We start from the raw sequence: 10,354 nt of genomic DNA, 5'->3' as shown, positions 1-10,354 counted from the left end.
TAATTTATTCGAATTTTAACAGGTTTTCCCTGTCCGTGCTGTCACCTCCCGAAGTAGATGTAGCGTCCTCCGCCAGGGTCGCGCAGAGGGGCGGAGGCAAAGGCACTTCCTCCTCAAACAGCACCGCGTCGGCCACCCTGGACGTCGTACGCCGGACCTCCGCCGGGATGGCCGCGGGGAAGGACGGGTCGGTCGCCAGGGCTTCCACCACCGAGTTGATCAGGCTCGGCAGGGCGGCCCTCACGACCTGTTCGGCCAACGCCGGGGCCAAGGCAGCAGGTAGGACAGGGGGGAAGGGGGTGGGGGGGGCTGCTGGCAGGTGAGCGTCCACCACGGGAGCCGGGAACGGGGCTGGAGGCACCGCTGGGCCCGAAGTTGCCGCAGCCGGAGCCGCAGGGCTAGGTTTGAGGGGCCCCGGGGGAGCAGCCAGTGGAATCATGCTGGAAGTGCAGCCTGAAGGCGGCGGCGGGGCGTGGTCCAGGTGGAATTTGGACTTATCGTGGCTCTCGGTGATGCGGAGCCTGCCGCAGCCCCCGCAGTACTGCACCCCCGGAGACGGGGCCAGAGATGCGCCCCCGCGGACACCGTTCGCCCCTCGAACATGCCGAGGGAGCGGGACTGCCGTATCCGCGGCCGCCGCTTCCATGAGCGGGTGGAGCAGAAACTCACAGGTGGCTCTTTTCCCTCCTGGTATGTCCACGTGGTCACCGTCCTGGTGTCCGGCTTCGGCGCAGGCAGCACGTACACCGCCGGAGAACCAGCCTGTGTAGAGGGCCCGGGAAGGGCGAACCAGGGGGGTTATTGACCGAGTAATACAGCGCATAATAAACGCCAAGGCAGGGTTAAGAACTACACTGTATCAACGCGCGCCTCAAGGCCTGGCCACAAGCGAGCCGCGATGGCTGAGGCAACACGGGGGCTGCCGGCGAGGTTGGACTAGCCTACCTCGCGTGTCCGATTGGGGTCTGGGGCCCCGGTCCGGACGGGTGGCAGCGAGGGTGTGGGCGAGCCGCATTCCCCCCGTTCCCTACACTCTATCCTCCACCTCCTTTCCGAGCGCCCGAGCCAAGAGCAAGATAGACCGGCGAAATGTGCGTGTCGCGGTTTTAAGGCGCGGAGGAGAGGAGGCAGTTTCCCGGATGAGGAGGAGCGACTGCGGCGGCGGGGCAGCTGGTGCCCGCCGGCGCGTCGGCCAGCGAGGTGACGTCACATATGGCGCGGAAAAGCGCGCTCGTTCGAAGGTCGCACTCGCGGGAGGAGGAAAACAGGATACAAGGGATCCCCACACCCCCACTCCTCAAGTCCGAGACCGGTCTAACCTATCCGGCCCGGGTTTTCACCCAAAAATACACACAGACAGAAAAGGTGGGGGGTGCTTACACACTTATTGGTCGCTGGGTCCTGCAGGTGCTAGGACGACCTCGTCGAGCTCGGCCGCGGCTGAACTGGGAGTGGAGAACACCCGCGCCGCATGGCCGCAGCGAAAGCCTGGCTCGATGCCAGGGCCTCCACAATGACCGCGATTTGGGCCGGAGGAAGACCAGGGGCAGGCTGTCCGGGCGGAGGCAACGGGGTGCCGGGTGGGCCCAGGGCGGCCAGTGGAACCTGGCCCTCAGGAGCACTCACGTCCATCAGCGCGGCGCCAATCTGTGCCGGGGCCGCGGGTAGGGTGCGCCCCCGGAACACCACCGGCCGCTCGTCTTCCGCCATGCCGACCTCACCCTTTCTCTGAAATTTCCACTTCTGCGTCGAGAAGTAGCATGCCGCTCGCGTCCGTAGGCCCCGCCTGGTGGACCCACGTGGACACCGTGCGGCGCAGCTTGCGTGGCTGCGGCGGCGGCTGCACGGCCGGGGGTGCTGGTGGCGGCGGGGGCAGCTGCGGGGCACCGACGTAAGCCACGCCGTGGCAGCACCGATGATTTGTATTTGTATATGTATTTATTGTTTCATTTTGGCAGTGCAATACAGAAATGACGGCGAGGCAAAGCAAAAGGAGGTATACCCCCTGACTAGGCTTCACCCCGCTTGAGCAGCAACACAAGCAGCTGTAGTGCACAAACACCATACAATATACAAATAGTCTTCAGACATATGAAAAAAAGAAAAAAAAACTCATTTCACATCAATACCCGTAGGATAACGTAATGTATAGCAATCACGTTATAATAATTTTTTAGTAAGAGTACACATCAGCTCGGGCAACATAAACCAATACAAGGAATCACGAGGACAAAGATGGCGCTTTAAAGTACTGGAACATACAAATTTGCATCATTGTAATGATAGCTCATTCGTGGAACGAAACAGGATTCGAGCAGCACTTTGAATTTTCGAACATTCCTGGAACTCTTGGCAATTGAAATAACATCAGGGTAGTCATTACAAAGCTTTATGATCAAATAATCCATCATCTGCATGCTGTAATTTGTACGTGGCCTGTCTAAAACAACATATGTGTGGCGTAGCGAATACCCAGTAGTTCTTTTTAAGAATTTAATAAAGAATATATCGTAGTTTAAGGAGGCTTGCTTGTAAACAAACACAGAAAGTTTGAGCGAAAAGGTTTCTTTTATATCTGGTATATTGTTCTGCATCATAAGATTCCCCGAAGTAATAAATTTGACTTGTTTAGTACGCGAATGGCTCGGCGCTGCAACACAGAAAGATTTGTTACCAATACCCCATAACAGCACACAATGTGTAAAATGTGAGTGTATAATAGAGTAATATAACTGCACCCTAACCAACCAGGTAAAAACCTAGAAAGACTGCGTAGCATGCCGACCGATCGTGCTACCTTTACACGAATACTGTTCATGTGATGTGTCCAGGAGAGGTGTTTGTCGAATGTTACGCCTAAGAATGAGTGGCTATTGACGTGCTGTAGTGCCGTACCGCAATACCGAAGCCGTACTTCATAGCTTACCATTTTGTTTTTTGGGTAAAACATCATGAATTTGGTTTTGCTTGTATTCAGTGCGAGTTTGTTGATATGAAGCCATTTACTGAGCTCATGAAGATAATTGTTAGAGATAATTTCAAGCTGTTGAAGGTTGATTGATTGATTGTGGGGTTTAACGCGCCGACGCAACGCAGGCGATGAGGCGCGCCGTAGTGGAGGGCTCCGGATTAATTTTGACCACCTGGGGATCTTTATCGTGCGCCGAAATCTCGTACACACGGGCGTTTTTGCTTTTCGCCTCCATCAGAAAAGCGGCCGCCGCGGCCGGGAATCGAACCCGAGACCTCGTGCTCAGCAGCGCAACGCCTTAGCCACTGAGCCACCGCGGCGGGTCAAGCTGTTGAAGGTTCCCCCCCAGAAAAGAATATATTGGCATCATCAGCATACAGAACGATGTCCCCTGTTAAAGGGATATTAATTAAGTCGTTGATATACATATTAAATAACAAAGGGCCTAAAATTGATCCTTGCGGCACTCCATACTTAATAAGACGGATGTCGGAGCTGTGTCCGTGTAAACACGTGAATTGAAATTTGCTGTCGAGGTAGCTGCGGATAAGATCTAATGCATTGGCCCCTGATGCCATACTTTTCAAGTTTATGTAACAAAATATCGTGCTTGATAGAATCCAAGGCTTTCATAAAATCGAGAAATATGCCAACAGTGTACAGGCGATTTTCGATATTACTAAAAATTTGGTCTTTAACTGTTATTAACGCCGTTTCAGTAGATTTGTTCTTCTGACAACGCTTACGACGGGGACGGACAGCGACTGCTGAAAGATCTGGAGAAGACTTACCTCAAGGCAGAAAAGGACCAATACCCGATACCCGAAGAGTACGACGGTCCTGAGAACCCAATTCTGGACGAGCCATTCACAATCTCTATCTCGGAGCTCCTCTCAGTCATTGATGATAGCAATAAGAGCGTGCCGGCAACGGACGGTATTACGTATAGGGTGCTCGGGAACATGAGCAACACGGCGGCGCACGGGCTCATGGGTCACATCAACAAGGCCTGGGAGCGCTCACGATTTCCTGCCGAATGGAAAGAGGCCGAGGTACGTTTCATACCGCAGCGCGGAAAGCCACTGACGATAGAGAACATGCGCCCGATCTCGCTCACGTCCTGCGTGGGCAAGGTCGTGGAGCGCATGGTTCCCAGGAGACTTCAAGCGTTGTTGGACGACACGGACCAGATGCCGGCGACCATGTACGGGTTCCGGCAACACCTGAGCACTCAGGACGTCCTCGTCCAGTTGAATGAACTAGTATTCAAGCGAGCCACGAAGAACGCACCGCGAGGGATACTGGCACTGGACCTCAAGGGAGCCTTTGACAACGTGTCTCACGCGAGCGTCCTGGAGAACCTAAAGAAGACGGGATGCGGCCGCAAGACCTTCGGCTACATCAAGGACTTCCTCACAAAGAGGACGGCTACGATACGGATAGGCGAGGAACGGTCGGAACCCGTGGAGCTCGGAGACGGGGGCACCCCTCAGGGGTCGGTACTGCCGCCTCTGCTGTTCAATCTGGCCATCCCTCACCCCCCTACCCGAACTGCTCAAGCAGATTGAACGCGCGGACGACGCGTTCTACGCCAACGACATCACGGTGTGGGTGAGTCGCGCGGGTTCAGACGCTTGGGCGAAGGAGGTGCTGCAGAGAGCGGCAACGAGCGCCCACGAGTACGCTAAGTCCTGCGGCCTCAGCTGCGCTCCACAGAAATAGGAGCTGCTCATGGTGCAACCGGGCAGACCGAAGAAGGAGGCGCCGCCGAACATGACCCTCTTCATCGACGGCACGCACATCAAGCCGACCGAGCAGGCCCGCATTCAGGGCCTGTTGCTGCGAAGCGACGGCAGGGCGACGGCGGCTTTGACAAAAATCAAGAACACGCCAGAACAGACTACGAGCATGATCAGGAGAGTTGCCAACTGCAACAGAGGACTCAAAGAAGAAGACGCCTTGCGCCTGGTGCAGGCTTTCGTCGTGTCGCGAGTCACCTACTCTGCCCCCGTACCTCCGGCTGACGAAGGCGGACAGAGAAGCGCTCAATGCGACCATAAGAAAAGCAGCAAAGACCGCCATGGGCATGCCGATGTACTCGTCGACACAACTCTGATGGGCATGGGCACGCTCAACACCGCGGAAGAGCTGATCGAGGCTCACCTCTCAAACGAACGCCTACGGCTGAGCAAGACCGAGTACGGCTGGGCCGTCCAGAGAAAGATCGGATGGCAGATCGAACCACAGCCAGAGACGGTAGCGCTACCCAAGGAGTGGCAAAAATCGATCGAAACTAAACACCTCCCCCGTAACATGCAAGCGGAAAGGCACGACGAGAGGCGATTGGCGCGGGCCAATGTTCTGGCCCGGCAGCTGGAAGAGGACCCTCGGGTACTCTACGTGACGCTTCGCTCCCGAAAGACAGCACGAAGGCAACAGCGGTCGTCACCACCATCGACAAGCTGGTCACCAGTGCGTCGGTGCGCACAAAGGACCCGGCCGAAGCAGAAGAGGTGGCCGTGGCCCTCGCCCTGGCTACGCCGGAGGCGAAGACCGTGACAACCGACTCCAAGACAGCATACGCGCGCTACCGGAGGGGGAGAGTCTCTCCCGCGGCACTAGCCATTCTGAACAAACGAAGACCAGCGGGACGAGCCATCAAGCTCGTGTGGGTCCCGGCTCACTCGCAGGTGGAAGGCAACCTCCTTGCTGACCACCACGCCCGAGAAATGTCAATCCGGGCCGAGGACGAGCTACCGCACCCCGCCACGAGCTACAAAGACATTGTCCAAATGTACCGCCGAAACGAGCGATGTAGGCTTCCCGGTCCGCATCCGCAGCTGGACAAACGACAGCAGACGATCGTTCGTCGCATGCAAGCGGGGTCGCTAGCGCATCCTGTGCTCCTGAACAGGATGTACCCGGCCGAGCACGACAGCTCGTGCTCGTTCTGCAAGGAGAAGAGAGGCACCCTCGTGCACATCATAGGGGAGTGCACGAAACTCAAGACCCCCCCCCCCCACCTTCCCTTCCACCCACCTCTATCCCCAACCCCCTCGAGCGATTGGACACCTTGCTGTCCAGCCCCGACCTTGCTACTCAGTACGGACTGGTGGCCAGGGCCCAGGAGCTGCTGGACACATATGGGTCCCGTGACTAGGGAACCACCCCCTCTGGTGCCTGCGCGCACACACCTTATTTAAAGGGCTCAGTAAAAGTTGATTCTCTCTCTCTGAAATCAATACTGTGTCAGAAATCACGCGTTTTGCTGATAGAAAACTTTGTAGGCGGCTGTGTATGACCCTTTCCAATAATGGGCCTCTTCAATTTACAGTCTCGGGCTCACCGCGGACTCCCCGAGAAGCAGTCCAACATTCGATTTTCCCGTGTATCCCTATGGCTTCGGGGAATCCTCGGACTACCCGCGGGCAGCCCGCGGGGAGCCAGAAGTGAAAAATCGAAGAGGCCCAATGATTATTTTAGAAAAAAATGGTAGCACAGAAATAGGTCTGAAGTTATGTAGGTTGCTGCTTTTACCCCCCCTGTGAATTACTGTTACACGCGCAATTTTCATCCTATCTGGAAAAGTGCCGGATGTTAGAATATTATTGCATATGTGTGTCAATGGGCCAGCGATAACTAAAGAAACAGCTTTAATGGGCTCAGGTTTGATGCCATCTTCACCAGCCGCCGACTTACTGTCAAAGGACATGATAACAGAAGCTATCTCGGCTTCCGACGTTGGTGCCATAAATACCGAGTCAGTGACGTAATGGCTGATGTATTTTTCACAGTAAAGTTCAACCGAAGTGGGCAGTGTCGAATTCCGAGCTCACGAAATGTTCATTTAAGGCGTTGGCGAGGGGCATACAAGATAAGCGCCCTCCATTGACTGTCAGTTCAGGAGGCAATGCTGGAAGATTTGTTCCAACCAATTCATGAAAAATGCTCCATACTTTGCGCGTATACTGCGCGGAAATTCCCAGCCTGCGCATATAATGCTCTGCTTAGGCTTTTTTTAAATAGGAAGAAAGCTTGTTCCTAGCCTTTTTAAATAGGCGTAGGATTTTCAGGGTCACGAGTGTGCAAAAAACGATATAACTTATCCTTTTCATTTATGCGTTTATAAAGGCTATGTGTAACCCATTCTTTCCTTTCTTTTTTATGTTTTACTAACGGTGTTAAAGGAAACGACAGATCGTAGGCAGTCTTTACTTTGTTGATAAAACTTTTGTATGATTTTGATGGGTTAGGCTGTCTGTAAACAATCCCAATTTTCACAGGCAATCAACTCTTGAAATTTAAGAATGTTTTGAGCGTTTATGACTCGTACAGTAGCTGTGGTAATTTGTACGCGGGTATGCATAGGTAGAACAGCGAATATTGGAAGGTGATCATTTAGACCTGATGCAAGAACGCCGGAGCAGGTCAGGTGCTTCGCAAAGTTTGTAAAACATAAGTCTATAACTGTCTCTGAAGTCAGAGTAACCCTAGTAGGCTGTTCAATGAGATTTTCACAGCCTTTTAGAAACATGCTTTGAACTAGGTTAACTGTTGTATTATTGTCGGAAAAAACGTCAATGTTGAAGTCACCGATAATGACAACGTGTCACTTTTTTAAGTTTGCAAATTCCAGAAAAGAATCCAAGTAGTCTAAAAAGTCTGACTGTGAACCATGTGGCGGCCGGTAGATAGCAAGGATTGCAATATTGCGATGCACGATAGTGACGCATTCGCAACTGTCACAAGAACATGTGAAATCGGAAAGCGATTCGAAACGGTGATGCTCCCGAACGTAGAGCACTGCACCACCGCCCCGTCTATTCGCACGATGTACAGAAACATGACTGTAATTTGAAAAGTAAGGCACGTCTGACTTGTTCACGAACCAAGTTTCAGTAAAGGCTAGAAAGTCAAACGTACACTGTAGCTGGGACAAGTATGTTCCTACATCAACATGTTTATTTTTTAGGTTTCTGGCATTCATGTGGAACAGCGACACACCCCCTCGGCGAAACCAGGTTTCAGTCTTCACCAGTTGATTAAAGGAAACAACATCATGATAAGTTAGCATAGTAAGAGTTGGTCGCATGATTTTAACCACACGTTTTGGTCTACACGATCTTGTTAAGGTCGTCCTCACAACATACACTGTGCACATTTCAGTGCCTTCTTAGTTGCTGCGTTCATCGATTTAAACGAGCGCTCGCTAACGCCGCAACATTGCCAACGTGAAAATCGCACCCGCATTCAGCACATGTCACAATTTCCTGGTCACTTTCAAAAACCAATCAGCAACTGACACACGCGTTTGAAGTCATTCGGAATTATAGGAGTAGACACCAAAAAGTTGCATTATCAAAGTTGGACAGGTCAACCGTCAATACATCAGCCGGAAAATTGAGGCAGCAGCAGTGGCCGTAGGTGATTCATTCTAACACTGAGCAAGTTGTTAGAAAACACCAGCTTGCACTAACCTGCAAAGATAATGCACGTTGATTCAGGCGCAGTCCCGAAGAGCACACCAACCGCCACTGCCGCTGCCCGAAGAAAGACGGCAGCCGTGTGTTGTTGCTTTTGCAGTGGGTCCCGTCCAGCTGTCAGGTCACGTGGTTTTTCCAATATCTAAGCCAGCTTTCGAGGGCCGCGACCGCATCAACGTAGCGATGGCTTGAATGTGTTGTGCGTAGAAGGCTGCAAAGATAATGCCCGTTGATTCAGGCGCAGTTCCGAAGAGCACGCCGCTTCCCTGGCCAGGCAGGTGGGCCGGCGCGGGCTTCTAGGTTTGCGGCGCCAGGCCTAGCTTGGAGGGGAATCCGCCCGCGGTGCCATGAGACAAGAGTCGGCAGGCGGCGGGCACCAGGTAGGCCGGTAGGCCCGACGGAGAGCGGCAGGCGGCGAGCAGGTCGGCAGGTACGGCAGGCAGGACGGAGAGCAGCACGGGACTTCAACGACCGCAAACTGTGACCGTCGATCACAACTGCTATCAAGATCTACAGAGGACACCCACCAATACCTGTCCGCGGAGTACCTGTCGTTGCCGCTAGGGTTGGCGGGGACCACGTGGTGTCTAGCGGCCAATGGGAAGCTCGCTGTGCCCCGTCACCCGCCCTCCCCCTCGTTGTTCGCGCTCCCGTCGCGAGAGAGAGAGAGAGAGACCCTATACATCACGTGGATCAGTGGGTCAGAAGGTGAGCCCATCCTTTCCCGTGACGTACCCTCCCCCGTGGGGTCCCTACGCCCCACTATGAGAGAGGGCGTTATGCCTTAGCACGTGGGACTAGTGGGCCAAACATTGGGCCCGTCGCCTCGCGTGACGTGTTTCCGCTTGCCGTTGAGGAGCGCGGGGATGTTCGCTGCCGGGCTGGGCGTCGCGGAGACAGCGTCGCTAAGCCTAACTTCTCCGTGGCTGGTACAATGCCGCTCGCCAGCATTAGGTGTAGCGATCCGGCGTTCGGTCGGGTCGGCCGTGAGGCGTAAAGGTCGCCCCTCGCCAACGGACCGCTCGGTCGTGAGGACGCGTGATCAGGCCCGCAGAGAAAGCCAAACCGGTGAATATCGTAGTCCTTTGTCCTCGTCGCGCGTGCCTAGAGTTTCCGCAGGGTGGAAATGTCGCCCATCAGCGATGAAAACAGCGACAGCTCGATAGGAACCGACGAGTGTACGCCCACCGGGATGGGGTCCCAAAGTGTACGCCGTAGTTTTGGCGTGGTTTGCGACTCTCGCTGGTGGCATGAAGTCGGATAGCTTCCGGCTCAGCGCTTCACGCTGTGGCGCGCGCGACATGAGCGCGAAGAGAAAAGGCTCCTCGCAGTGCGCTCGGCTCGATTTTAAGCAGAGTGACACAACTTAATGAAAGTCTTACGGTCGCTCGCTTGTCCGGTCCTTCGCGAATCGAGGAAGCTGAATGCGGCCTCCCTAGACTGCGGTAAATCGCCACCCTAGCTGAGCCTCGTGGGGCCTTGCCAGGTGGGATTATATCGGCAGAACTCCCATCCGCTCCTAGCAGACACGGGTCCGAGGCAAAAAAAAAAAAAAAAACGCGCTTGGGGAGCTTGAAGGCGGCCTGGACTGAGGCCACCACCCACTCTCCCTTTTCCCTCACCTTTCCCTTAAAAAATAAATGTTATTCCTCCTCCTCCTTGCAGCAGCGTGGCTGCATAGCGCACGAGACCTACCGCAGTACCAGCGGTTGTCAGCCTCCAGCGACAGCGTCGCCCGCTCCATCTCGGAGCGCGACTCACAAAATGACGTACTATTTACATATTCACAAAACGGACCTTTCTGCTGCGTTCGGAGGAGGTTTGTTCTTCTGCCAAAGGCAATGCCAGCGGACATGTGGTCCCCGGGTGCGCCTCTCGTCTGGGGATTGCCATATTCGTG

The 10,354-nt window shown here is 54.3% G+C and overlaps 1 long non-coding RNA gene across 1 annotated transcript; it reads right to left on the bottom strand.

The window, feature by feature from the left end:
* Positions 1-338: 338 nt before the first annotated feature.
* On the bottom strand, positions 339-8,938 carry LOC144144175 (uncharacterized). Its single transcript, XR_013317181.1, has 3 exons — positions 8,449-8,938; positions 1,381-1,876; positions 339-762 (listed from the first exon to the last, which is right to left on the bottom strand). It is a non-coding gene; the product is annotated as an uncharacterized LOC144144175 (long non-coding RNA).
* Between the last annotated feature and the right edge of the window lie 1,416 nt (positions 8,939-10,354).

The sequence above is a fragment of the Haemaphysalis longicornis genome, unplaced genomic scaffold (genome assembly GCF_048455015.1).
Source record: "Haemaphysalis longicornis isolate Haplotype H1 unplaced genomic scaffold, Haemaphysalis longicornis Haplotype H1 scaffold_64, whole genome shotgun sequence".
NCBI classification, from domain to species: Eukaryota; Metazoa; Arthropoda; class Arachnida; order Ixodida; family Ixodidae; genus Haemaphysalis; species Haemaphysalis longicornis.
The sequence above is the reverse complement of the archived record's forward strand: the minus strand, read 5'-3'. Positions and strand labels throughout refer to the sequence as shown.